The following is a 27,148-nucleotide window of genomic DNA, read 5'->3' as shown; positions in this document are numbered from 1 at the left end:
AAAAGACTTTGCTTAAATCCATAAGAAACATATTCAAAATGAACTGTAAACATTTGTTCCGTCTTAAATGTCCGGGTATTAATGCATCACGGTACACATTTTTGCTGAACATTGCAAGTTTGTAATTCTTATGATTTTGAAGTTATAAGCAAATTTAAATGAAAAACTTTGCTAGCTTTAGATACCCATAACTCGTGGAGTTGGTTCGATAATTTTTTCTTTTGGCTTCTTTAATAAGGTTAGATTATTCCACCCCTTCCACAGTTTTCTACTCCAGGGCACTATTGTATGTATTTCACTTTGAATTATGTGTAAATTATACCACTGAATACTGATAAAACACTAAAAAAAACCTAATTCAATACAAATTTACAACAGCAAGTATATGGAAGCGACTATTTACTAAAAAAAACTTAATAATCCACTGCAATAAAAATATGGTGATTTACATTTGAATCGTATCATCATTTCTACATATTTATTCCACATTTCTCCAAAAAGTTGAAAATTTATCGAACCAACTCCATGAGTTATGGCCATCTAAAGCATTCATTAAACGAATTTGGTTTTGTGTTTAATATAACTGATTAATCGCAAGTTGAAAAGGTTGTAACAATATTGCGATCTGTGATTGTCATGACAATTTTGCCTTTGATTGTATCCTTGTCCGCAAAATTTGGAACACACGGTAGTGAGCAAACTTGCTTTGTTGTTTGTTTTTCATCTGTTTTGATGACAATTCGATTCACTGACCAAAATAAGTAATTTTTCGAGTCCACCCTAAGTTAAAACTTTCAGAATCAAATTACTCACCCCAAATGAAGAGTTAGATCAAAACAAAAAAAAGCTTGCTGCAAATATCTCAAATTTCTTCACAGGATGGCCAATTCATCTATGATTTAAATCCTCTATATTTAAAAGTTGTGAAAATATCAATTCTTTCCATTGAAATTGTCAATGTTCGGAATTTTAGACAAAACGATGCATTGAAGATGGTGAAAGCTAAAACTCAAGCTCCATCTGAGTGGTTTTCTGTGCGATGTCACTATCCTAATTGATCATGGAGTAGCAACTACGAATTGTACATTGTCCCATCAGTTGATCGATTTTATTAAGGATTCTTGTTAACAGTCGATAGTAATGTTAGTCGTGAAGTACGCAGGCGTATCATCTACAAAAATCCTGTCTGCTATAGGCTCTAGAATCACAGTCAAAAACTTTCGTTTTTGCAGCAAAAATATACCATATAAAAAAACTCATAAGACCGGTAGTCCGCTAGAGGCATGAAACGTGGACTAAACTCGATGCATGAAACCTGCAAGCTCTTGAGGTCTTCGAACGTCGGTGCTTAGAATTATGTTTGGTGGCGAAGCTAAAGCTCAATGCTATCCCAAGTCTACAGTGAACAGTGTTCAGAAGGTGGCGAAAGCTGGATGACTACGATGGGCAGGGCATGTGACACGGATGCCGGACAACAAATCTGCAAAGACGGTATTCGCTTCGGATCTGATTGGTATAAGCAGCCGTGGAGTGCAGCAAGGTAGCTCGACAGACCAGACGATAGAGCGAGCCGAGTGTGCTAAAAAATCGAGTATGGAGAAATGCGATCACGATCATGGCGGCACTCGATTCTCTACATCTCGATATCGAGATAGGGAGGGATCGAGACATAAAAAAAAATATTTGTAAAACATCTCGTTGCCAGTAAAATTAAAAACAAACAGACGTCTACGCAAATTGTTTTGAATCCCTAAAATCTAGTCTAGTAACCTTCGATAATGGGCATATCGACTTACGAAGAGAAAATCGGGAAAGAAAATCAAAAAAGGGGCAAAAGTTCTTTAAAGACAAGCAGAATTATTCTTGTACATCGACTATAATTTTTCTGGAAATATTGATTATTTAACGTAGGTCGAACTTTTGCTCCACCTTACTCTAAGGCAGACCCTATTTTTCGTTTATATGATTTTTTCATCAAACGAAAACAATGTTTTTCCCGTAATTATACCAAACATTTTTAATTCGGTTTTTGGAAACATAAGCCCTACCATAATAGCTAGATATTGATAGACTTCATATCAGTTATATAATCTTCTACATTTATTCCAATTTAAACGTGCCATTCAAAGTTCTAGTATACATTAAGTGTCCGATAACACCGATTTGTTTCGGCATTTAGCACTGCTTAGTGGCTGCTTACGTAATGTAGCTTCTACTCTCGTGCTCCAATCTCTGGCGCACTACAGCTCACTCCCGTAAGTACAGCAGCAGTATAGTTGTTGGTAGCACTGGGATGGTGGGATGTGATTCTGTCCACTACTGCACTCAATTGAAAGTAATTGAAAACCCGGGCAAACTCATTTGCGGGTGCAGATCGCCAGCCAGAGGGAACATATACCAAGAAATCTCTCACTTTCCATTTGTGGACGCAGAAGCGCGCAGCATGCACTTCACATTTCAAGTTCTAGGTTCTTCTACACGAGTTCGCAACGACTTACGGATATCTTAATCACATCTTGTTCTGTTTCTGTCTTTCCGTTCGCAGATCGTCAATTGTGAGCAGCAGCAGCAGCAGCAGCAGCAAGACGACAAGTGCGCCTTGAATCAGATGCCATTCGCTGGAAATCGATCGATCTCCGGTTCGCAATTGGCACGATCCGCGTTTTGCTGGAAGCTGTCGCCGTCAGTGTTCAAGAATGATGTTTCTTCTAAATTAACCGGAGTGTGATTTACGCCTGTGTCGTCGTTAATTGTAGTGAGTGATCTTCGATCGTTGTTGTCATGATCAACGCGTAAGTGACCGACCGGTTTGATGAATTCATTGTGCAAAAACGCGTCGTTGTCTGTCGGTCTGGGATCAGCGTGTCTAGAAGTGAAATTTGAGATGCTTGTGTTTTGGATGTGATTCTAAGAGCAGCAAGAGAATTGCAATTGTCAACGTGGTTTGTGCACTAGTAGTGGGGAGGTGGTGTCGTCTTACAATTGTGTGATGTGTTTTGAAAACCCAGGCGTCTAAACATGACTAATCCGGTGTTGGAGTAAGAGTGTGACCTGGAGACGCAGTCAGTCAACGTAGAACAACGCAAAAAAGGTATGAATGAAGCCCTCACTCAGTGGGTTTATGTAAGTAACGATGAACAATGCAGATACTTAAACAAACTCGTGGTCATAATTTAAAATTTGAACATTTCTTAAGTGGAGATATTTGTTCCCACTATATATTTTATACATAGCTAAAGGTATGCCGCATATTGCGGATGTATTGATGAGACGTCAAAAACATTGTAACAATGTCATTGAATGACCAGAAAAAAAGAAAAGTTAAAATTTAAGTGAGTAGCTTTAAATTTCCTAATTGTTTATCTGCAACAGTTAAAAAAGAAACCTTATGAAGCTATGAACGTTCTTAAGTCATTATTAGAGCATGGGAAAATCATTGAGGCCAGAACATAATTTTGGCCATGATTGTCCCAAAATAGTTCGCTGTGTGATGATGCGAAAGGGGGAACTGCAATCGGATACGTTTGAGTTTCATAACCCCCTCAGTTCCGAGAACAGCATTGTCTAAATTATTAATGACCAACCTGCAAGGGTCAATTCGAATGACAATCTCCCCCGTTGACTACGGTTTTGTGAAATGAATCATTCATTCCAATTATAATTCCCCAAAACCCGCCATAAATTAGCGTTATCCTTTTGGACAGAAGTGTCCCTACAGAGTATTTAATCGGACAGATTCTCATATACCTGCTGAGTTGGAATTGGTGAGTCATCAAAGGGGCTGCCCATTGATTCCGTAAGACTGTTCTACCAGTTTTTCAACCCCCTTCCCCCATGTATGGCACGTAAAGTATCAACAAATACCCCGCCATGACCACTTACGTAATTAATGAACGAGCCAGAAACTGTATCAGCGAGCACTCCTGCCGAGCAAAAATCGCAAAACAGCAATAATCTGTTTGATTGTTGCGAGTTGAATCCCGCTAGGAGTCTCTTTTCCTTTGCTGGTTCTTCGCCGGCTTATCAATATGCAAAATACTGTTCCCTTGGAGGTTTGATTCCGGGAAGGGTTCGCAGTTGAATGTTATCATATTGAAGTATCTTTTGAAAACGTTCCTTGAGCACCTGAAACTTTCTTCTAATTCGAATTTGTTGCTACACGCAAAAAAAATTGTGCGGCAAAAACTACCATTTTCGGGGGTTAACTTAAGCGCTCACACCGGCAATTTTCAGCAGACCAGAAATGCGCTTAATTTTACCATGTCTGTTGTCGAAATCAGATTGTTGTAAATCATTTCTGTCAAATGTACCAGTAATGTGGTGGGATGTTCCGTAAATATAGTAAATTGGTCTAAAATTCCAAGGCAATTTCAAGAATGGGCGTAGTCAGCTAAAACAGTTATTTTTACCACCGATTTTTTTCCCGTGTAGATGTGATGTTTTAAAATTAAGGTTTATGGACAAAAGGTCGAAAGACAAAACGTCGAAAGGACAAAAGATCGAAAGACAAAAGGTCGAAAGGACAAAAGGTCGAAAATGATTTGCTTGGTGGGAAATTTTTCCTTCTTTGAAAATAGATTTTCGACCTTTTGTCCCCCCTTTTTTGTTCTTCGACCTTTTGTCCTTTCGACCTTTTGTCTTTCGACCTTTTGTCATAGATTCTAAAATTAACCTTTACAGTACTGGGTGACGACATCGCAGTTTCAAAATTCTTTAACGTCATTTTCAATCCATCGCATAACGCATCTATCGCAATTGAAAAATCATAAATGAGTTACATGTTTGATTCATGTAACTAAAACAGTTGATACATTCTGCCAAGCAGATCAACTTTACACTAAATTTATAAAATAATTGATAAGGTTTCTTGGGGTTTCTGGGGCCTTCCTTAGCCGAGTGGTTAGAGCCGCGGCAGCAAAGCAAAGTCATGCTAAAGGTGTCTGGGCTCGAATCCCGGTCGGTCCAGGATCTTTTCTTAATGGAAATTTCCTTGACTTCCCTGGGCATAGAGCATCATCGTACCTGCCACATGATATACGAATGCGAAAATGGCAACTTTGGTTTATCTTCGAATTCCTCTTAGAATACCGAAATTCCAAAAAAAATCATACTAAATTTCTTTTGAGATTTTTTTTTAGAAACTTCTTCAAAATGGCATCAGTAATTGCCTCGAAGCTCTTCTTGGAATTCCTTTAAATATAATACATACCTAGAATGTTTCAACTGGGATTTTCCTAAAAAATATATTGAAGTTCATCCAGAAGTGTTTTGAATATTTTTACTGGATCATTTCAGAAATTTTACAGGCATTTGACCTGGAAATGTTGTAAAAAATGACATTGTGCATATTTTTAAAACCTTTTTTTTAGTTTCCGTTATTTTTTTTTAGAGGTATTCATAAATGACTGAAGTCATGAATAAAAATCTGAAATTATTCCTATGCCAATGGGATGATTAAATGCTTAATAATGAACTCAGTAAAATTCCTGGTCGAATTATGGAATAACCTCGCGAGATGATTCCAGTAAGAATCCTTCAATACTCTTAGCAATTACGCTAAAATTTCAGAAATGAAATAAGAGGGATTTATGAATCTTCAATACAGTTTTGAGATGAATTTTGAAATCATGGAAAGATTTTTTATGAGTACTAGATCAAACTCTTTTAAAAATATTCAACAAAATATAATTTTGAAGGGATATTTTCAAAAGCTTATGGAGTTATTCAAGACAGAATCTCAATAAAACAATAGGCAGCAAATTTTGAAGGAATATTTCTAGATATTACTGAAGAAAACCCCGAACGAATGTAACAAGGAGTTAAAGTAATTGAAGTCATTTCTTAAAAATTAGAATTATTGTATAAAAATTTCGGGTGTAGTTTCTGGACGAATTTATGAAGGAACACACGAAGAAATTTAATCTTGAACGAATACTTTGACAAATCTGTTCAATGTACCCAGTATGTTTATGGAACAATTCATAAAATTATTACCTGAATAGTTTTGAAAATATTTCATCAGGATTGCATAGAACAATTTCGGGAGTTGTATTTAGAGAAATTATTGGAGAAATTCATTAATAAACCTACACACCCAGTTTCTTTTTCATGAACTCGGTTGTGTTTTTCGGTTTTTTAATTTTAATCAATAATTGTCAGGTTGCTAAGTAACGAAGCACGATTTACTGGTACTCGTGATCTTATGAAATTCGTTTGTCGACTGCTCGGCTGTGCATATCTCCATTGCGGGCTGTTGATAAAACCTTCGAACAATTTATGATAAAATATTCAAAAAAGGCCTGATTGTTTAGTAGACTATATAGGTTTTACAATCTATCATGACGTAATTATTGCGTTGCGTTGCGTGGTAACGAAGTATTTCGTAGTTTGCATACTGAAAACTGTCATGTTAGTTGCTTTACCACTCTTATTCCAATTGCTCATGGAGAACTATTTTGGATGGAATAGCTATCCAATCGGAAGTCAGAAATGAAAAGACTTGACAATGTCCATTGCCGGCCACGCCCATCTTCTCCGTTACGAGGAAAGGAAAGGAAAATGATGATATGACACCTACTTGAAGAGAGGTCAGCGACTCACCGACGCCCTCATAGATGTCAAGGAGTTAAATGAAGAGAAAGGGGCCGTCCATAAATGACGTAGCATTTTTTCGCTGATTTTTTACACCCCCCTCCCCCTTCGTAGCATATCGTCACAAATGTTGGTACTCCCCCCTGGAAAATACGTAGCATATCGAGCACCCCCTCCCCCCTATATTGTTTTATTTGTTTTCCTTAGCGACTGGGTTAAAACAAAAAATTGGAATTGAGAAGTTTAATACAAAGTTTGATATTAATTGCTGACTGAAATGAAAGGATAATCTATTCTAACACATACAGTAGCGCTCAAAAGTAATTTGGAAAAGTTTTAAATAAACATTTTCCTTGGTTTTGGTGTCCAGTTTCTTATAGACTAAATAATATTAATATTGCTGTTCTTACCATAAAAAACAAGTTTACTATAAAAAATGTGAAAAAAATTGATTGGATTGATGAAGCTCGTTACTGTCGAGTAAGGGTCCAATATATTTTATAATATATTGAACAAAAATTTCGTTATATTAGAGGATTGTTTTTTTTTAATTATTCGTTGTTAGGAAACAGATTTCAATGAAGATGATCAAGAAAATATATTAATTTGAAATGAATCATCGTTAATATTATCCAATTTCAAATCATTTTAGTAAACAGTGGCCAGATACATAAAAGATTACAGTTGAAATATTTAAAATGTTTAGAAAATTTTAGCGATTATTATACAAATACAATAATCTCTATTAATATTTCAGTTGATTTTCATTATCGTTTGCATACTGAAATAATCTTACACAACCTATAATGAAACCGTTAAATAATAAAATTTCTACAAATTACCGAGTTATTAACAAAATTTAATGATAGGGCAATTTCGTTAACACTCGAATCTGTTATCCTCATCAATATTCAGTCTATTCCATCAAGAGCATTGATATATCAAAACAAATGATGAGTTGATTGCGCGGAGATCTCCTGCAACATTGAAGGCATAATTCACGGAATAAATATCTTGCTTTAAATGTAATATTTGCCAAGAAGAACATATTTTATTTTCTTGAAGAAACAAAGCCCCAACAGAAAATATGGATAAAACTAAAACGGCTGACTTTATGTCATGTTAACAAATGGCAAAAAAAATGTACTCGAAATAGTTAGAGCATTGATTTTTAATCAATTCATTAAACTTATTTTGTTTATTTATAAATTTATTAATTTGGACACGAATATAATATAATATTCACATAATTATTTAAAGCTTCAAAACATCTGTTTGATTGCATTTATCATGAAAATCTAAAGTGACATAGATATTTTTTCAATCTTGTCATATGAATGTTTTAAATAATTCAAGTTTATAAATATTAAAAAAGAAGTTTCATAACAAATAATTGTATGCAATTTTTTTTCATCGCCTTTCTTTTTACGGACTTGATTCAAAATGCTACGTCCACTAGCTAGGACCCCTCCCTCCCCCTCGTCACACTTCGTCACACATTCGTGAAGACCCCCCTTCCCCCTAAAAAGCTACGTCATTTATGGACGACCCCAAAGGTGATGGTCTAGGATTCACTATAAGCGAGTGATGCGACTGGGTTGAAATTTAGTGTAGGTGTAGTTAAGTATACTTTTTGTAATTGGGTGTAAGTGTGAATGTAATGGTTTCATCATTGTTGGGAGTGACGCAGCTAAGAAAGTTAATGTCACTCCATGCGCGTTCGTCTTCCAGGGATGGGACACAGGTATTTCCACCTAGTGCCCTAGCTAAAAAGCTTTGGTTTGAGCGCCATTACTCGCTCTTTGAAACGAGAAAATAAATTGGCCTGTCCCCATGATACAGAAAAAGCCCAGATTGCATTAATATATGTAGTCTAATCGGAACAAACTCACCAAATACATTCATATGTCTAAACGCCGAGTAGAAAACCGTTTTCTCAAAAAACTTCAACGATTCTATAGGAAATTTGAATCGTCATCCTCTGAATGGTTTCATTGTAAATAGAACTGGGGACGGACCTGGTGTAGTGGTTAGAACACACGCCTCTCACGCCGAGGACCTGGGATCGAATCCCATCCCCGAGATAGTCACTGACAAAAAAAGTTGTAGTGACGACTTCCTTCGGAAGGGAAGTAAAGCCGTTGGTCCCGAGATGAACTAGCCCAGGGCTAAAAATCTCGTTAATAAAGATAGAAAAAAAAAATATAACTTAACGGCATGGAACTGTATGATTTTTCTTCTTAATTTGTCAGAATCACACTTTTCTCAAACGAAACAAAAACTATCCGGGTGGCGCCACAAGCCATCTTCAATATCTTCCCTCAAAAAATACACTTTGATTACAGCACAATCAGCCAATTCTATTGCATTTATTTAGCGTTGCACAAAGCACTATAACCCGGATAACATTGCACCTGCCAATATCGGCGGAATCGCGACCAACGGGAGCACAAAAAATGTTCAGGTGGTATAGCACCATCAGCCGAATCTACTTTTCACTATCCGTAAACGCGGAGCAGAGGTAAACGTGACAGAAAATTCAAAACGCAGCCGCCCGCGCGCAAGGCTTGCTGCGATCCTCAATCTTTCCGACCATAAATGGAACTGTCAATCTATCATGACGTAATTATTGTACAAATACAAGTGCTAGAGACAATCTTTGAAAAAATCAAACACAAGATTAGTTATATTGTTCTATCCTAAAGAGGGAAGGCGGCATTGCCATTGCCCTTCCAGCTACGCTCATACGTGCATGACATCGAATATCATCATCAGTATTAATGTAAACGTGGTACCGTAAAATCGGGTGTAATTGATCAGAAGGGTGAAATTGATCATCGCATCACACGATTTTATTTATGCGTAATGGAGCAAAAACATCAATGTAAGCTGCAGTAAATAAACGCTGTTTGTCGTAACTATTGTCGCATTGCGTGTTGTGAAGTTTTTAGCGTTAAAGAATGTTTATTACTATGAAAATAATGTTAAATTTCAAAATCATGCACGTTACAGTATTGACAAACACCTTTGAACTTCTATTTATAAGCAAGGATTTGAACATGGTACAAACCTAAAAGTTTGTGAGGATGCTTGAGATATATCCCCAAACCAGATTTCATCACCAAAACTGGTACCAATTAGCTCATATGGTAGAAATAATTGAATTTCTGTTAGATATCATTGAATTCATTAGGAAATTGCATACATTTAGACGTTTTCCGCGTAATTCTTGAAATTTGACTATTCGTTATTTATATAAATATTGCATTGTTAAGAATTTGACCAGCATATTCGGATTCAGGGAGCTCAAATTTATCATGTAGAGTTGTTTTGAAAACTAACAATAATGGCATTGACAAGTGATTAATTTCACCCCGAAATGAGATCCTCTGATTTTTTATTTTAGAGATATTTGTTAACACTAAAATGACATTTGTTAGAAAATTTAGGTACATGAGTCGATGAGGTTCACCTTCGTACTTGTTTTCCTGCATTTATTTTTTTTTGGTATTGTTAACATTATAGAAAACAGACTACAAAAACCGTGAAAAATGATCAATTTCACCCGAAATTACGGTAAAACATGACGAAGACAATTTTTTGATACATTTAAAATAGGCTGACAAAATCGGATCAAAAAGCTGACAAAATCGAGGATAGACAAAATCGAGTCAGTACTGTATCTAAGAAAAACAACGTAACCTTATATTATTTCTTAAGGTATTTGTTGCAAACTCTGTGAAAATATCGCTCTTTTTAATCAAAAATAATTTCTTAATATTTATTTCACTGATTTGGCAGAACGTTTATGATAGTGAAAAAAAAACGTTTAAGTTTTATCTCGTTTTAACGATTCATTTCTAGCGACAAAATATCTCTACGGCGACATTTTCTGGTCAATTGAAACATATTTTGATGTAATAACGATTACGACTTTTTTAAATAACGACGGTCTAGTTATAACGAGAAATGACTCTATTTTCACTAAATGACTGTGTGATTTTCAACAATTTCTACATGGATTTATCTATACGTTCCTCAAAAAAAGATCAGATGTTCTCATAGAAATTATTTTCAAAGTTTCTTCAGAGTTTTTCCTTCAATTTATTTCAGGTGTTTTTATTGAAAGGATACTACCATGAACTTTTCTTGAAATTCTTGCAAGAATTAAACAAAGATTCCTTCGGGAATTCCTCCAGGGAAAAGAAATATTCTAGGCATCCCTGATCCCGTCAAATATTTTCCACCAAGCATTCCTCCTAGAATTCCTATAGACTTTTTCTGGGAATATTGTATACATTTCATGAATAAATTCAGAGATTCTTCTATGAGCAAATATAATTCTTAGACGATCCCTTTAGAAAACAATCCCATAATTATACCTGGAATTTATAAGGCAACTTCTATAAAATAACCCTCAGGATTTTTCACAAAAATCTGAGAATTTTCTTTGAACATTTCCTCGGAATCCTCCAAGAACTCCTTCAAGAATCACTTCCAAATTCTTCTACAGATTCGTCAAGAAATTATTCTTATGAATCCTTCAAGAAATGACACTGGGATTCGTTTAGGTATCTGTCAGTGGTTCTGACAAGAATTTTCTTGGCAAGTTCTTGGTTTGCCGAAGTAATGACGGTCGCAAAAATCACGAATTTCCCAAATTTCATAGTTTGCATAGATTACATCAGTGATACTTGTAAATTTCAATTTTCACTACGAAAAATATTCATTTTTCGTCTAATCTAGCAAAAAAATCTTCAGGAATCCAAAGAACACACGAGGATTAGGGTGCATTTTCGTATTTTCGACCGAGCGTTACGCGTTTATAATTGGCCACATCCATTTAATTTTGCCGTAAATGGTCATATTATATACGCTTAAAGGTCTGTCCGAAATACTTTGATTACCTTATCCCTTTGTAATTCTTCCACGAACTTTTCAGGTATCGGGGATTTATTCACGAATCATTTCCGTATTTTTCAAGTGCATTCTTCAAGAACTCATTTACCAGTTTTCACTGAGTTCTTCTTCTGAGGCATTGATAGATTTAGATTTATTTTCCTGCAGTTTCCCTAGGCTTTCTGTCTTACCAGAAAATTGTTCGAAAAATTATTAATTATTAATTTGTTCAGAATTTCACTAAGAAAGAGTACAAGATATTCCAGAACTCTCACCAAAATTGTCTTCAAAATCATCAAGCAAAGATTCTTTCCACAAATTCTTCAGAGAGTGCAAAGAGTTTCCCCAGAATAGCCTTTGATATTCTATTTAAAGTTTTTCTCCAGATTCCTTCAACAAACCTTTAAGAAATTCTCTTGAAAATTTAAAGGAATGCTTGAAAAATTCGCAACATAAATTATCTAGGACTTCTTGCAAAAATACATTGAAGGTTACTCTAAGAATTCCTCATGATATTCCATGATATTTTCATAGACAATTAAACAAAATTCAGCCGTGAAAATGGTCTTAACGGATTCTCAGAGCTATCTGAATTTTCCCATAGAAAATTATGTAAGTGTTTCTTTAGATTGACTCCAAAATCAATTTGATATTGCTCCCCGCATTCCTTCACAAAAATATTTTCATATGTGACATTGTTACCGTAATCCGGGGTATCATTGATCAGCGGGGTAACATTGATCGGCATGACTCATCTCATCAAAAGTACGTATTATCATTTATTGATGAAACATTTCCAAATTATGAATGGTGCTTCTCTTTCTTATAGTCATGAGCTAATGGAAGTTAATGTTTTTGAGAAAATTGAGTTCACCTTATACGTAAATTTATCAACTTTTTGAAATAATGACTTTAATTGTTAAGGATGACACTACCGAAGATTCATGTCTCACACAAATTCTGCAAACGATATAAGCAAGGAAAATGTGATTCTTACTAAAAATGGCATCGCCGAAAACGATTCCGTTGTCAAAACTTTTATAAGTATGCTCAATTAGGCAACAATACCGAATTACTGTTAAGAATGTAGAATTCCCATAGGAAATTGCCTACCTTTAGGCGTATTCCGTGGTTTGAGGTGTTTTTAATTTTAAAATAACTCAAAAAGTAAATGACTTGTAAGCGTTTGGCCTTCATATTCGGCTTCAGGGGCCTTGGTTTAAGTAAGTAACGACATTTTCAGTATTACCGAACTTTGTTTATATATGTGATCAATGTTACCCCATATCAGATATTTCAAAAAATCGCCTAAAACATTTTTTTTAGCAAGCTTAAATCTTTTAATTAACAAAATACAGTATATAGTCTCGAGCTATGGGTGGCAGTACTTGTTTTAAAAATATAAAATTTGCAACATTTGCATTTTCAAACGAAATATTAAAGAAACATTCAGAAAAATGATCAATGTTACCCCGGATTACGGTACTTAAGAAAATTATTAAAAATTCAAAAATTCCTATAAAGTTATAGCGAAATTTCATAAACTCCTCCTCGAAAATACTCAAAAATTTTCCGAGCAATTTGTTCAGCGATTTCTTATGAGAATTATGTTGTTTCCCCTGGGATATCGTCGTATTATTAAAAAAAATATCCAGAGTTCCGTCTAAACATTTTCCAAAGCGTTTTACATTAAACAGCATTGACGATTCTCATGGGATTTTTTTTTAAAACAAAGTTCAATAGATTTACTAAAGAGTTTTGCAATCAGTTCTGGAATTTCTCAAAAAATAATCAAGAAATTCTATCAGGTATTTTTTTCTATGTAAAAAAAAACATATTTTTCCGAATGTAAATTGAGGGATTCTGTCATCAATATCTAGAAATTTATTCACTGTCCATACATGGTTCAAAAACTACTCCAGGGATACCACAAAATTTTTAAGGGAGTTCTTCGCAAATTATCCTACGCGTCACTCCTTATCCATATTCGCTTAACATATATCAGATTTATAGAGTTTCAGAAAAAGTTTTTGGATAATTTTCAAATTAATTAAAATTGATTCAAATTAATAAATTTCAGCTTAGATTGAATTTTGAAAAATTACCGATTTCTTGTCGAAAAATTCGAGAATACACCGCTAATTTGTGAAATTGTTTGGTGATTTTTAATGTTTGTGGGAAGATCTGTACAACTTTCTTTATCAATATGTTTTCCACTTGTTTTGTTGATGTTTCTCCATCGGGAGATAGAATAAACAGAAAAAACAAAGGAGGACCATTGATGAACTTCACGAAGGAATTTGACAGTATCAATGATTTTTTTTGGAGGAATTGCGAGGGAAAATGTTAAACTTTTGAAAGCATAAGTAATTTTTAAGATAAATCCGGGAACATATTCCGGAATCAATTTGTGGATTCAAAGTATACATAGAAGGAATATCTCCAGGAGGAATTGACGTTGAAAGTATGAACATGGATGATTCTAGACGAGGCCTGGCTTCCCTACCTTCTTTTCCTGCGCCAATGTAAACCATATTGTTTGCGTATATCATTCGCAGAAGTAATGTGAGACAAGAATCTATGCTATTGTTATTCATTTTGATGGAAATGATTGTTTCGAAAAGATCAAAAATTTACGCATTAAAAAACTTATTCTTTTTACCAAAAACTTTATTTTTATCAGCTTATGCAAATCAGAAAGCGATGCACCATTCATGTATGGAAAACATACATGCATTTAAATTCCAACTTTTTACTAGAAGGGACATTCCGATCAATGTTTTTCCTACCAAAAAAAAAATATTAAGAATTTCACCAAGAGATTTCCTAGGAATCTTGTCAGCCTTATTCTCTACAATTTTTTCACAGGTTTGGCGAAATGTCATTTCAGGAACTCCTTCAATAATTTGTAAGGGATATTCCTGGAATGGCAATTCATTTCTTTAAGCATTGCTAAACGAATTCTTCCAAAGATTGCTCTAAACCAGGGCTGCCCAACGTACGGCCCGCGGGCCACATCCGGCCCGCGACCTCATTTTGTGCGGCCCGCGGAGGGTTCAAAGATTCTTTTCATATTTGGCCCATTGACTATTCTACCAACCCAAAGTTACAACATACCAGGACTTTTTAGTTTTCAATTATGTTTCAACCTAATATTTAAGCTAGGTAATTATTTAAATTGTTAAATCTCCAATTCTGAGAATGTTTTTACCATGATTTTCTTTGAAATAAAAATATGTAGCCTGAACAAAAGCAAAGCAAAAGGCTAAATTTTCATACATAATTTCACTGAATCATAGGCTAATATTCTCACAGGATCCTGTAAATAAATTTAATCAATACCTAGGCGCAGAATTCACGCAGAATCCTTGAAAGTATTATAAACAGTACGAGCTTTTTAATAAACCTTGAACAGGATTTTAATAAGAAATCTGGACCCGACTTTGATCGAAAACATTTGCAAGATTCTCACAGAATTTCCATCAGGATCCCAAGAACTTCTAACCAGGATTTTCAACGAATTCAATACATAATTATCTAAAATCCTGGGCTAGATTACAATATAACGCTAAGTAAGTTTTTATCAAAAACCTAAGCCAATTTTTAATACAATTTTGAGCAGGTTTCTTTTGAATTACTTTTTACCACTCTCAAAGATTTCAAGCTTCCGAGATGATTATTGAGTAAGATTCTTAAGGAATCGGAGATTTTTATAGCTTGATCAAGATTGTAGCATATTCTGGGTCATGCTTGTAATACTAAGGTTGGATTCTGATAGAATTAGAAGTATGATTTTTCTGAAATCCTGGGCATTTTCCTACAAGACACAAAATTCTAAATTCTCCAAAATATTCTGAACTGGATTATTATTTAATTTTGACAGGAACGCTCACAATATTCTGCAGAATTAGCTGTTTTTCGATTACTTAAAATAAAATTTACATTATTCAAAGATTCTTTTTTTTTATATTTATTAACGAGATTTTTAGCCCTGGGCTAGTTCATCTCGGGACCAACGGCTTTACTTCCCTTCCGAAGGAAGTCGTCACTGATATTTTTAGTGACTATCTCGGGGATGGGATTTGATCCCAGGTCCTCGGCGTGAGAGGCGTGTGTTCTAACCACTACACCAGGTCCTTCCCCCCTTCAAAGATTCTTGTCAAATTCTGTGAATTTAATTTGCTGACTTTTGTCAGATTTCATGCGAATATTTGTGCGTTTAAAAATGTGGCCCGCGACACACATTTTTTTTGTGATTTGGCCCGCGGTTCGAAAAGGTTGGGCAGGCCTGCTCTAAACATTCTTCCAGGGATTTTTTTTGAAGAATTCTTCTATGATACTGCCACAAATTCCTCTAGAGAATGCTCTTAGGGTTTATCCTACTACTCGCTCAGTAATACTTGAAGTAATGCTCAATACAATCAGCAAAATCGAATTGTATCATTAAAATAAAATATTTGAATTTAAAATATGTTATTGGTCTGTTCAAATAACTGAGTATATATTTCAACTTTTGTTTCAGAACAAAATATAACAAATTTTGACAATCAAACAGTTTTGTTAAGTGGAAGAATATTTGTTTGCATTTTCTTCCTTTAATAATGGCTCATTTAGTTATCAAATTAGCTATGATGGCGAAATTTGATATTATGGTTTTTAACAATTTATAAATATCCAAATATTAACATATTTTACTATGATGGCAAAGTTTATTATTCTTTTGATAGTTTATGTTATTAGGTATTTTCTGTGTAGAAGAGAATTGCAAAAGATTAACAAAATTTATTAAAATAGAATGTTTGAATGTCAACATTTGTTTTTTGTTTGTTTGAAATAAAAATTAAAATGACAAATATAATAACTAACTTAGTTTGTATGGCATATTATCATATTTTGTCATTGTAATAACAAAATAATAACAAAAATATAGGCAAAAGTAAACAACAAAATATGTTATTATGTAGATATTGATAATCAAATAATAACTAAATAAGCTATTCGCGTGTATATCAAAATAATGGTAAACTTAGTTCTTTGACTTGAATTTCTAAATTTACCATGGTTTAAAAATCCGCACAGTAACTTCTGCGGGTCCAAATAAACAAATTTGAAAGGTGTAGTCTCAAATTTTTAGGAGTTGATTTATTCCATATAAAAATGGACCGCCTGAATGGCAGTCCAAACAACAAAACATCGCACCCACTATTCGCGTGCAAAAACCGAACAAAAAAACTCGGCAAAAGTTGAATGCGCCCGTCAGGTATGCAATCATCGCACAAGAAAATTTCATTCATTCGCGTGCTGCTCTCAGCTCGTCGACGCTATTCAGGCCCCCCTTTTGTGATCCGCACTCCCCAAGTCCCCAATCCGACAATGATGCCGGCTAAGCTCCATTCTCCATACTGCTGTTGAATCAGACTCGCGTCCGTCTCTCGACCCGACCAAATGGAAGAAAAAAGATTATAACAGAATGTGTTCTCTTGATATGTTATTAAAGCATCAGTTGTTATAAATCATGTACCGTTATTATAGCATAGACTGACTGTACATGTCAATGGTTGCTACTCCGTGATTGATCGGATGTGGTAACAATTGCACTTCGATCCAAATGAAAAAGGGGTGGGATTTTCCGTTTATTCTCGAAGTGCACATGTTAGCAGATCTCATATTATCAATCAATAAAGGTGCTGGCCAAATCCTAACAGTAATTTGGGATGGGAAGGAATGTTATTATGTAATGATTGTTGCTTCTAGAGACCGAGAATACCTCTGCATCTCCACAATCACCACAGGATGGGTGAATATTAGTATCACAAGTTAAGAATAAAGTCATCTTGATAGGATAATCATATTATTTTCTCTTATTTTCAACTTCTGTTGATAGAAATACATTATAATCTTGTTATGCGATTCCGGTCGGGAGTTCCTTTACGTTTTGAGAAGTAGCGCAGAGTAGAGGCTACTTCTGTCGGTACTCGTCGTCGTCATCATAAAGAACGACGCCTCTCACACTTCTCCACGTGCTATTTCGCGTTCGTTCATTTGCCAGACTGACGTGCGCGCGTCTTCTGCCTCCCGCCGAGGTGAATGATCCGTGAAAAGTTTGTTGTTGGTTGTTTTTCACTGTCAAAACTTTGATGAAGCAAAAACAGAAAACAACGCCAATCGCCACCGGCACGAAGACGGTGAGTTCTTTCGTTTCGTTTCATGGAAGTTTGATTATTGAAATTTTTACTTGTCAATTTGGAGAGTAATGCATCGTGACGATGGTTCTTTAAGTTTTCTTTTTTTAAGTAGGCGGGAGTCTTGTCGTCAGTGACGTCATTTGTCAACTTTCAGACGTTTATTGTTCGGATGGAACAAGACGGGAAAACGCTTTTATGTATTCTTTTGCGTTTTATTATCGTTCACATTATTCTTCTTCTCCTTCTTCTTCTTCTGCTTCTTCTTCTTCTTGGCATTACGTCCTCACTGAAACAGAACCTGCTTCACAGCTTAGTTTTCAATGAGCACTTCTACAGTTATTAATCGAGAGCTTTCTTTGCAAAAGCTGCCATTTTCGCATTCGTATATCGTGTGGCAGGTACGATGATACTACTCTACGCCCTGGGAAGTGAAGGAAATTTCCATTACGAAAAGATCCTGGACCCTCCGGGAATCGAACCCAGATACCTTCAGCATAGCTTTGCTTTGTAGCCGTGGACTCTAACCACTCGACTAAGGAAGGCCTCCAGAATTGATGTTCATTTTTTCCTGTTGATAAAGGTTTCAAACCCACCGTGGCAACAATTCTTCCCACCAGTATAATGGAATAATAAGAATAGTAACGGAAGTAGACCACTCATTGTTTCCCTACCTGTCTAGCACCTGATGACAAGAGCTATCACCGCAGGACTGAGAGTTCAACGACTTCTCTCACTTGAGTAATTAGAACAAAAACGAATGAACAGCATGCCTGTGTAAGCATCCAAGCAGGCCGGTTGGGGGAGGAAAACTTTTCTTCTCGGACGAACAACCATCAGCATGCTGCGATGATAACTTTAAAGATGACGACAACGGACGGGGACGCCAATGAAGCACTACAGTAGGGTGTAGCGTATTTTGCAAAGGCTCTCAAAATGAAAAATTTGTTAAACTTTTCAGAATTCAAATCACATGAAAAGAGAAACATTAAAATTTGAGCCAAAAATATTGAGATTTAGAGATGGCGAAAATTTTAAGTTATTAAATACAGTAAATTCTCCCTTACTTGATATTTTGTTTATCGATATCGAGTTTGAGAGCCATTGTAAAAATTGGTTTGCATGGCTACCTCGATGGCCCCTTGGATCACAGATACACTGGTTTTGTGTTCTATAAATTGATGCCTCCCTGACTCGATGGTCCCTTCAATATCGAGTTATGAAGCGTCGACTGTGATCCAGACAATCCAGATTTTGTCGCAAAGATGAAACGAAAAACAACGACTCTGGATTACTGTCAAAACGAAGATGGGAATTACAATATAAGCTATCCCGTCAAAAAAAGGTAAGTAGGCCTTGACCGGCTTGGATGGTCTTTTTTCTGCTTGTCATTTTTTTTTTCCATTTTTCAGATACGATTTTTCAAGAATTTCCAATTGTGACGATTTACTTGATTGGGTCCTGTAAGATCTGGCTAACCTGTGTTAAGCTTCCCCTATTAGCTGGTTGGCGTTATTTTTGAAACATTTTTTGACGGTGATTGAAGAAGTGAAAACATTTGGTCCATTTGGTCATTCCGGTGTTTCCTGGATTCATTTTGGAGTTTGTTAAGTATTACCCTACTTGTTTTGTTGTTTGTTTAGTTTGTTGTTATTATTAGTTGAATCCCCGTTCAATTTCCACTATGGAAATTGACGGGGGTGCGCAAAATTCAGATACTAATAATGATTTAGTACCTTCAACATCAAAACCATTTCGTATAAAACTTTATCCTTCAACTTTTGCTGGTCCATTTCCTGTCTATTTCCGAAAGAAAGATCGACCTATAAATGTTTTGTTGATCTCATCGGAAGTATACAAGAAATATAAATCAGTGAAGGAAATTAAAAAAATTTCCTTAGACAAACTTAGAGTTGTTTTTGGAACAAGAGATGAAGCCAATTCTCTTTTAGAGTCTAAATTATTTAATGATTCTTATCGTGTGTATGCTCTGTGTGATTCTTGTGAAATCAACGGAGTCATTTACGATGAATCATTAGATTGTGACATTATTAGGTCCCATGGCTCTGGCATTTTTAGAAATCAATCGATTTCACCGGTCAAAATTTTAGATTGCGAACGTTTGTCGAAATTATCATTTGATGCAAATGGAATTTCCAAATATGTTCATTCCAATTGTATTAAAATTACTTTTTCAGGATCTGTATTGCCAGATTTTTTGAATATTGATAATGTTTTTTTTCGCGTGAGGCTTTATTTTCCAAAGCTCATGCATTGTAATAGATGTCTTCTATTTGGGCATACATCTAATTTTTGCTCAAATAAACAAAAATGCTCAAAATGTGGAGATCTTCATTCTACATCTGAATGTAAATTAAAATCAGATATTTGTATTTATTGCAAACAAAAACATAATTCAATTAATAATTGTTCGGTATACATATCCAATCAAAAAAAACTTAATGAAAAACTAAGAAATCAAAATAAATATTCATATTCAGAGATTTTGAAAACTTCTGTTGATTTTAGTTCACCAAATCTATATGAAACTTTATCAGATATTGAAAATGATAATACATTTGATAAAAATGATAAATATATTTACAAACCTCCAAGTAAAAGGAAACGTCCTAATGTTTCCTCTGTTTATAATGATCCTAAATCATATACTCATTCTTCAAAATTGTTTGAACAAAATTTTCCTCCTCTTAATATTGCATCTACTTCAAAAAATATTCCCGGATTTCAGAAAATTAATGATAAAAATGGAGAAAATAATAATGATAACAATATTTCAGGCAGTGAAAAAAATGATTTTTCCATTTTGAGCATTTTAGAAGAAATATTAAACTTATTAGGTATGAGCGATTTTTGGAAAAATTTAATAAAGAAGATTTTACCCTTTCTTGTGAATCTTTTTGAAAAACTCAACTCATTTGGACCCTTTTTGTCTTCATTATTTTCCTAATGGCTTTAGACAATTTTAAAGGATTGAATATCTTGCAATGGAATTGTCACAGTATTTCCCCAAAAATTGATAGGCTTAAAGCCTTGTTGACAAATTATGATTTAGATATATTTTGTTTGAATGAGACTTGGCTCACTAAGGATAAAGTTTTTTGTATTCCATCATATCATATTGTTCGTTGTGATAGAAATGTACCATTTGGAGGGGTATTGATCGGTATCCGCGATAATATTGAATTCAAATATTTGGATATATCTCTCAATACTTATATTGAATTTATTGCTATTTCCGTCAATTATGATGGTTTTAAGTTTTCAATTATTTGTATGTACATTCCTCCAAATGTTTCTTTTTCATTACCTGAAATTAAAAATATTTTAGATAATGTACCTTCTCCTTTTTATATTCTTGGGGATTTCAATGCACATAATTTTGCCTGGGGTAGCGATAAAATTGATGGCAGAGGTTCATTAATAATGGACCTGATTGACGAATTAAATTTAAATGTTTTGAATGATGGATCATTTACCAGAATTGCTGTTCCTCCAGTTCATAATTCAGTTATTGATTTATCATTTTGTTCCAGTTATTTATCATTTATTTCGTCCTGGAAAACAATAAATGAACCAAACGGTAGTGATCATTTACCAATTTTAATTCAAATTTATAGTTCTAAAAGCAATTCAAAATATACTTTAGTAAATTCTCCAGATTTATGTAAAAATGTTGACTGGAATAAATTTTCTGATCTAGTTTCTTTTTCTTTAATACATTTTGATTACTCCACAACTCCACTTGAAAATTATGAAATATTTTTAAAGCTTTTAATGGAAACTTTAATAAAATCGTAAACAAAAAAACATGTCTCTAAATCTCCTGTTAAAAAACGTCCGACATTTTGGTGGGATAATGATTGTTCATTAGCTTTAAAAAATAAATCTGATGCATTTAAAAAATTTCGAAGGTTTGGTTCTAGGGATAATTACTTTTCATATTGCAAAGCTGAAGCACAATTTACTAGGATAACCAAATTTAAGAAAAGAAATTATTGGAAAAATTTTGTTCAAAATCTTGATAAAGAATCTTCATTATCCACTTTATGGAAAGTTGCAAGAAATTTAAGAAATTACGAATTTTCAACTCAACCTATTTTGGAATATTCTTCAGAATGGATAGAAAAATTTGCATCAAAAATTTGTCCTAATTTTGTATCTCAAAATATAAATTTTAAAACTCATCAAACATTTAACTATTTTCCTGAGCTCTGTGCATTATTTTCTCTGGAAGAAATGAATTTAGCTCTATCTGTTACTCATAATACTTCTCCAGGAATTGATAAAATAAAATTTATTGTACTACAAAATTTACCATTTGAAGGCAAAATGCATTTACTATCATTATATAATTCTTTTCTTCTTCAAAATATATTCCCACCAGAATGGCGTTTTGTAAAAGTTATTAGTTTATTAAAACCAGGTAAAAATCCTTCATTGGCTGACAGTAGAAGACCTATTAGTTTATTATCATGTGTACGTAAACTTATGGAACGAATGATTTTGAATCGCCTTGAATTATGGGCTGAGAGGAATAAAATTTTTGCTTCATCACAATATGGTTTCAGGAAAGGTTGTGGTACTCGTGATTGTACTGCTCTTTTAGCATCTCAAATTCATCTTTCATTCAATAGAAAGCAAGACATGGTTTCCACTTTTCTTGATGTTTCTGGAGCATATGATTCTGTTCTCATTGATTTATTATATGAAAAAATGTTAAATTTCAAAATTCCTATCGTTTTATCAAATTTCATATGTAATTTATTTTCTTTCAAAATTATGAATTTTTTTCACAATGAATCTTCTAAAATGGTTCGTTATAGCTATTTTGGTCTACCTCAAGGATCTTGTTTGAGTCCTTTCTTATACAATTTATTTACAAGTGATTTAGCATCTATTATACCAAATGGTTGCCATTTTTATCAATTTGCTGATGATAAGGTTTTATCTGTTAGTGGAAAAAATAGAGAAGTTGTTCGTCATTTTATGCAATGTGCATTGGATAATATTTGTAGCTGGGCACATACAAATGGTTTTACATTTTCAGTAGCTAAAACAAAATTTATAATATTTTCGCGTAAACATTCTGTCATTAACATTAATTTATTTTTCAATAATATTGAAATTGAACAGGTTGATGAATATAAATACCTCGGAATATGGTTTGATTCCAAATTAACGTGGAAGTATCATATTCAGTATATTCAAAAAACGTGTTCGAAGCGAATAAATTTCCTTAAAACAATTACTGGTGCCTGGTGGGGTGCTCATCCTTCCGATTTAATAACACTTTATACAACGACAATACGTTCTGTTCTAGAATATGGTTGTTTTATCTTTGGAAGTACTGCTCCTACACATTTTTCTAAAATTGAAAAAATTCAATATCGTTGTTTGAGAATTTGTTTAAAATTAATGAATTCCACTCATACAAAATCTGTGGAAGTTTTAGCAGGAATTGTTCCATTGAAAATTCGTTTTCATGAATTAAATTGCAAATATATTACACAATGTATTTCGAATAATCATCCGATAATCACAATTTTAAAATCATTAGCTGAAATTAATCCAACAAGTAAAATTTAAGACTCCTTCAATCATTGTATAAATCAAAATATTATAGCTGATTCGTCAAGCTTTTTTTATAAATATGAAATTCAAATCCACTCGTTCCAACCTTTAATTGATTTATCTTTACATGAAGAATTGAAACAAATGTCACACAATGACTATCCTCGGTTTGCTAGTTTGTTTTTTCATCGTAAATTTATTGGTGTAAATGTTGACCAACTTTATTTTTCAGATGGATCTTTAATGAAGGACATTGCAGGGTTCGGAGTATACAATCATTTTACAGCACATTTTTTTAAATTACAATCTCCATGTTATATTTTTATTGCGGAATTAACTGCATTATATTTTACATGCAGTTTGATAAAAAATCGTTCGCCAAATATATTAGCAATTAGATCCGTAAATTTTCATGCTAAAACTCATCATCTTATTCTAATGATAAAACAATTATTATTTGAACTAAATTTACTAGGATTTATCGTTAAATTTGTATGGGTTCCATCCCATTCAAAAATTTATGGTAATGAACAAGCTGATTCTTTAGCTAAATTGGGTGTTCGTTGTGGTATTACATATAACCGTAGTATTTCTGCATCTGAATATCATACAAAATTTAAGAAATCTTCCTTAAATGATTGGCAAACGTCTTGGGACTCTAGTGATAAAGGGCGTTGGTGTCATTCTATTCAACCAAAAGTTTGTCTAAAGCCATGGTTTAAAAATTTATCAGTTAGTCGAAATTTCATTTGTAGCATTTCAAGACTGATTTCAAATCATTATAATTGTAACAGTCATTTATATCGCATCGACATAAAAGATTCAAATTTATCTGATTGTGGACCATTCTATGAAGACATTGATCATATAATTTTCCATTGTTCAAGATACGTTATACCAAGGAATAAATTTTTAAAACAAATTCAAAATTTAAATCATACTACTCCAATATCTGTTAGAGATATTTTAAGAAATATGTGCCTTCCAATATTGAAACTTTTATTTCAGTTTTTGAATGAAATCTCCTATTATGTATGATACTTGTCTTTTTTTTCGTATGTTTCTTTTCAGCTTTGAAGAACAGTTTTCTATATGTGGTACCTTAACTATTATGGACTTTTCCTAGGACCTTTCACTTCTTCAAGGATTTGGCTCTGCTATGGATCAATGCCGTTTGAGCCTCTTATTGTTAAGATTGTTTATTTTATAATGTTTTTGGAAAAGATGAAGAGGTTTTGTGCCTTTTTGAGAAAGATTTCGGTAAGAAATCACTCAAAGGGGTTTTTCCCTCTTCCAAAATTTCAAGTTAAAAATAAATAAATAAATAAATAAATAAGCTATCCCGTCCATTGTCTTGATGGAATGAGTGGTTTCAAACGAAACTTCAACCCTTTGAAGTACGCGTATCTTCGTCCCAAAAAGGAGAGATGGACCATTTAGATGTCCCCAGATGGTTGCGTCAATAAATTGTAACGAAAGTCACTCAGAGCAGTGACACATCTTCGCATTTCTGAAGGACAGCGCATTTTGATTGCCAATGTGCATTTCTCGTTTCTGGACCATAAAATGCGATCGTCAATCAGACCGAGTCATTTGAATGGGAGCTAATTTATTCCGTGGCGCACACAATTCAATTACCAGTTGCCCGTTCTATGCGGCGCTTAACGGATCACTAAACAGCTGCTAAATTAGTTTTCATCATTATTAAATTGTGCTTTGTTTGTGCGGTCGTTATGGTGAAGGAGACGTGAGCGTCTCGTCACAAACGCAATTTCCAAGAATTCAACCATATTAAACGGAAGTTGCTGTTGTAGATTGCAAAACAGTTAGTTTTTCTTCATACTTGCAAAAATAGAAGATTTGTCGCGTAATTTCTCGAAACGACCTATTTACCCACATTGGATGTGGCTTCCATTCCAATTCTGGACAAACATTTGAAACGGTCTTGAGCCTTTTTCAGAAACGTTGCTGTTGCGCCCTTTTTAGCCCACCCACGCAAACTAACACTACTATCAGAAAGATTAGTGTTAGCTCTACCTGATAGTGATATTGTGATATTGATGAACGTGATCGAGTTGAATTGGGCTCAACAGCGTCTTGCAAAGCCATTGTTTACCAATGTCGATGTGCCCTTTTGAAATGTTTGTCCAGAATAATGATATTAGGTTTCAATTGTTTTACTCCATCAATTTGACCTATTGACATAGCTTCAATATAATGTATTTTAAGGATATGTCTCAATTAGTACTCACAATCCATCAGGAAATCAATATCAAAATAGCCACGTAACGTCTTCGACATGACATGGGATGACATCAGATTGAGAATCTCCATTACCCACATGAGTTCACAATTTACCCAATATTGTTCCTTCAAGGTTGACAAATTAACGTCATCTTTGTATGACGGGCGCAGCGACAAAACCTACTGACCGGAAAAATAGGTTTCAATTAACCCACCGCGCGCTTTGCACTGCATTGTTGCATTGACACACAAACCCCTCGAAATTCAGCCGCCGGTAATTATTATTGGTTTATATGGCTTACGTCGTTTTGGTCGGTCTGTGAGTCGGTCGGTTCTTGAATCGAAACATGAAACGCAACGGGGACCTCTCCTCTGTCGTTTCTTTTTAATTTTGGAATTTAAGCCCGCTAACAGCTGCAGCAGCGCTCGTCGTCAGGTTGGGCACGTGTCATTTTTTGTGATGTGACGCTTTTCCGGGAGAATGTCGTGTCTTGCTGTTTCAGAACAGAATCGAAGGGGAGAGAAGATGTAGGGTTTATGACAGAAACTGGACGGAGAATATCGAAAGGAACCAGCAGGAATGTTGAATATTTTCTCTCTTTTTTTTCTCGATTGTGGCGATACTGAGTACGAAAGAATTTGAGAAAGGAACGCTCAAACGAATAAATTTTCTACATATTTGAGGATCGAAAATGGCCAATGAATTTTACATGTTCTCAAAACTCAAATTTTAAACCGATTATTGTTCTCTTAGCTTCATATGACCAAGAATGCAACCCTGATTTGTTTTGTCTTTAGTCCATTTTACGAAATGACAATTGATATTGCTGTTACCTTCACACGTTACGACACCGCCTCCTGTCAAAATTTCATGCATAAAATAAGCGATCAGTTGTTCTTAAACGTCTCGTAAAATGGACTATTTTAGAAAAAAAAATGGTACACACTTAATTCTGAATGTCGTACGCGTGTAATCCAGTATTACGGCACAAAGTTCATGATTTTTAACTCCAATTCAATAGTTCTGATAAGGCAAATAACGGAGAAACAGATTTCCCAGCACAAAAGTCCTCACATATATTCGTTAGTAGTAAATCTAAGAAACAATTCTGTTGGTTGTTGATATGATTTATTAGGTTAAGTCCTGGGAATGCAATTTTCTCAATCATTAATTGTAACGCTTCATTTTTACCAACAACTGTAAGATGAATACTCTCATTACTGAAATCTGGAATAAAATCGACACCAGGAGGAAAGTATATTGAAGCGAATATATGAGACTCACCAATGATCTTTGTTTTTTACCTAAACGTGCTCAAATTCCTTAAATTCCTTGTTTCAATGCCAAAAATAACTGAAAACGTGAAGCCTAATATATTTTTTGTAATTTCTTATCGTAATAGGCTGTTTTTCATCACGCCAACCTGTCATGAAACGGCCTACTTTCCTGCACTGAAGTATACAGTGCGGGAATAGTCATTACCTAACTGAAACCAGTGCTGTAATGATTCATTACGCAACGCTTTCTCATTACGCAACTGTTTTGAGTTGCGTAATGAATCATAACACAACAATTCCTCAGAAATTGTAAAATAATGGTGAATGCATTCCGATATAATTTCTGATACCCTCAAGTGGTC

General features: G+C 34.3%; 1 protein-coding gene across 3 annotated transcripts in view; it reads left to right on the top strand.

The window, feature by feature from the left end:
• LOC5578948 (disheveled-associated activator of morphogenesis 1) overlaps window positions 1-27,148 on the top strand; it is a 573,726-nt gene that overhangs the window by 54,273 nt on the left and 492,305 nt on the right. For 2 of the 3 annotated variants that reach the window (XM_021852537.1, XM_021852538.1), the window contains exon 2: window positions 2,546-3,091. The gene's annotated coding sequence lies outside the window, so the exon portion shown is untranslated. Of the gene's footprint in view, window positions 1-2,273; window positions 2,469-2,545; window positions 3,092-27,148 lie in introns of those variants that run through there. The other variant, XM_021852536.1, reaches the window with a different exon arrangement.

The sequence above is a fragment of the Aedes aegypti genome, chromosome 3, assembly GCF_002204515.2.
Source record: "Aedes aegypti strain LVP_AGWG chromosome 3, AaegL5.0 Primary Assembly, whole genome shotgun sequence".
NCBI classification, from domain to species: Eukaryota; Metazoa; Arthropoda; class Insecta; order Diptera; family Culicidae; genus Aedes; species Aedes aegypti.
This window is presented reverse-complemented; position numbering and strand designations above follow the sequence as displayed.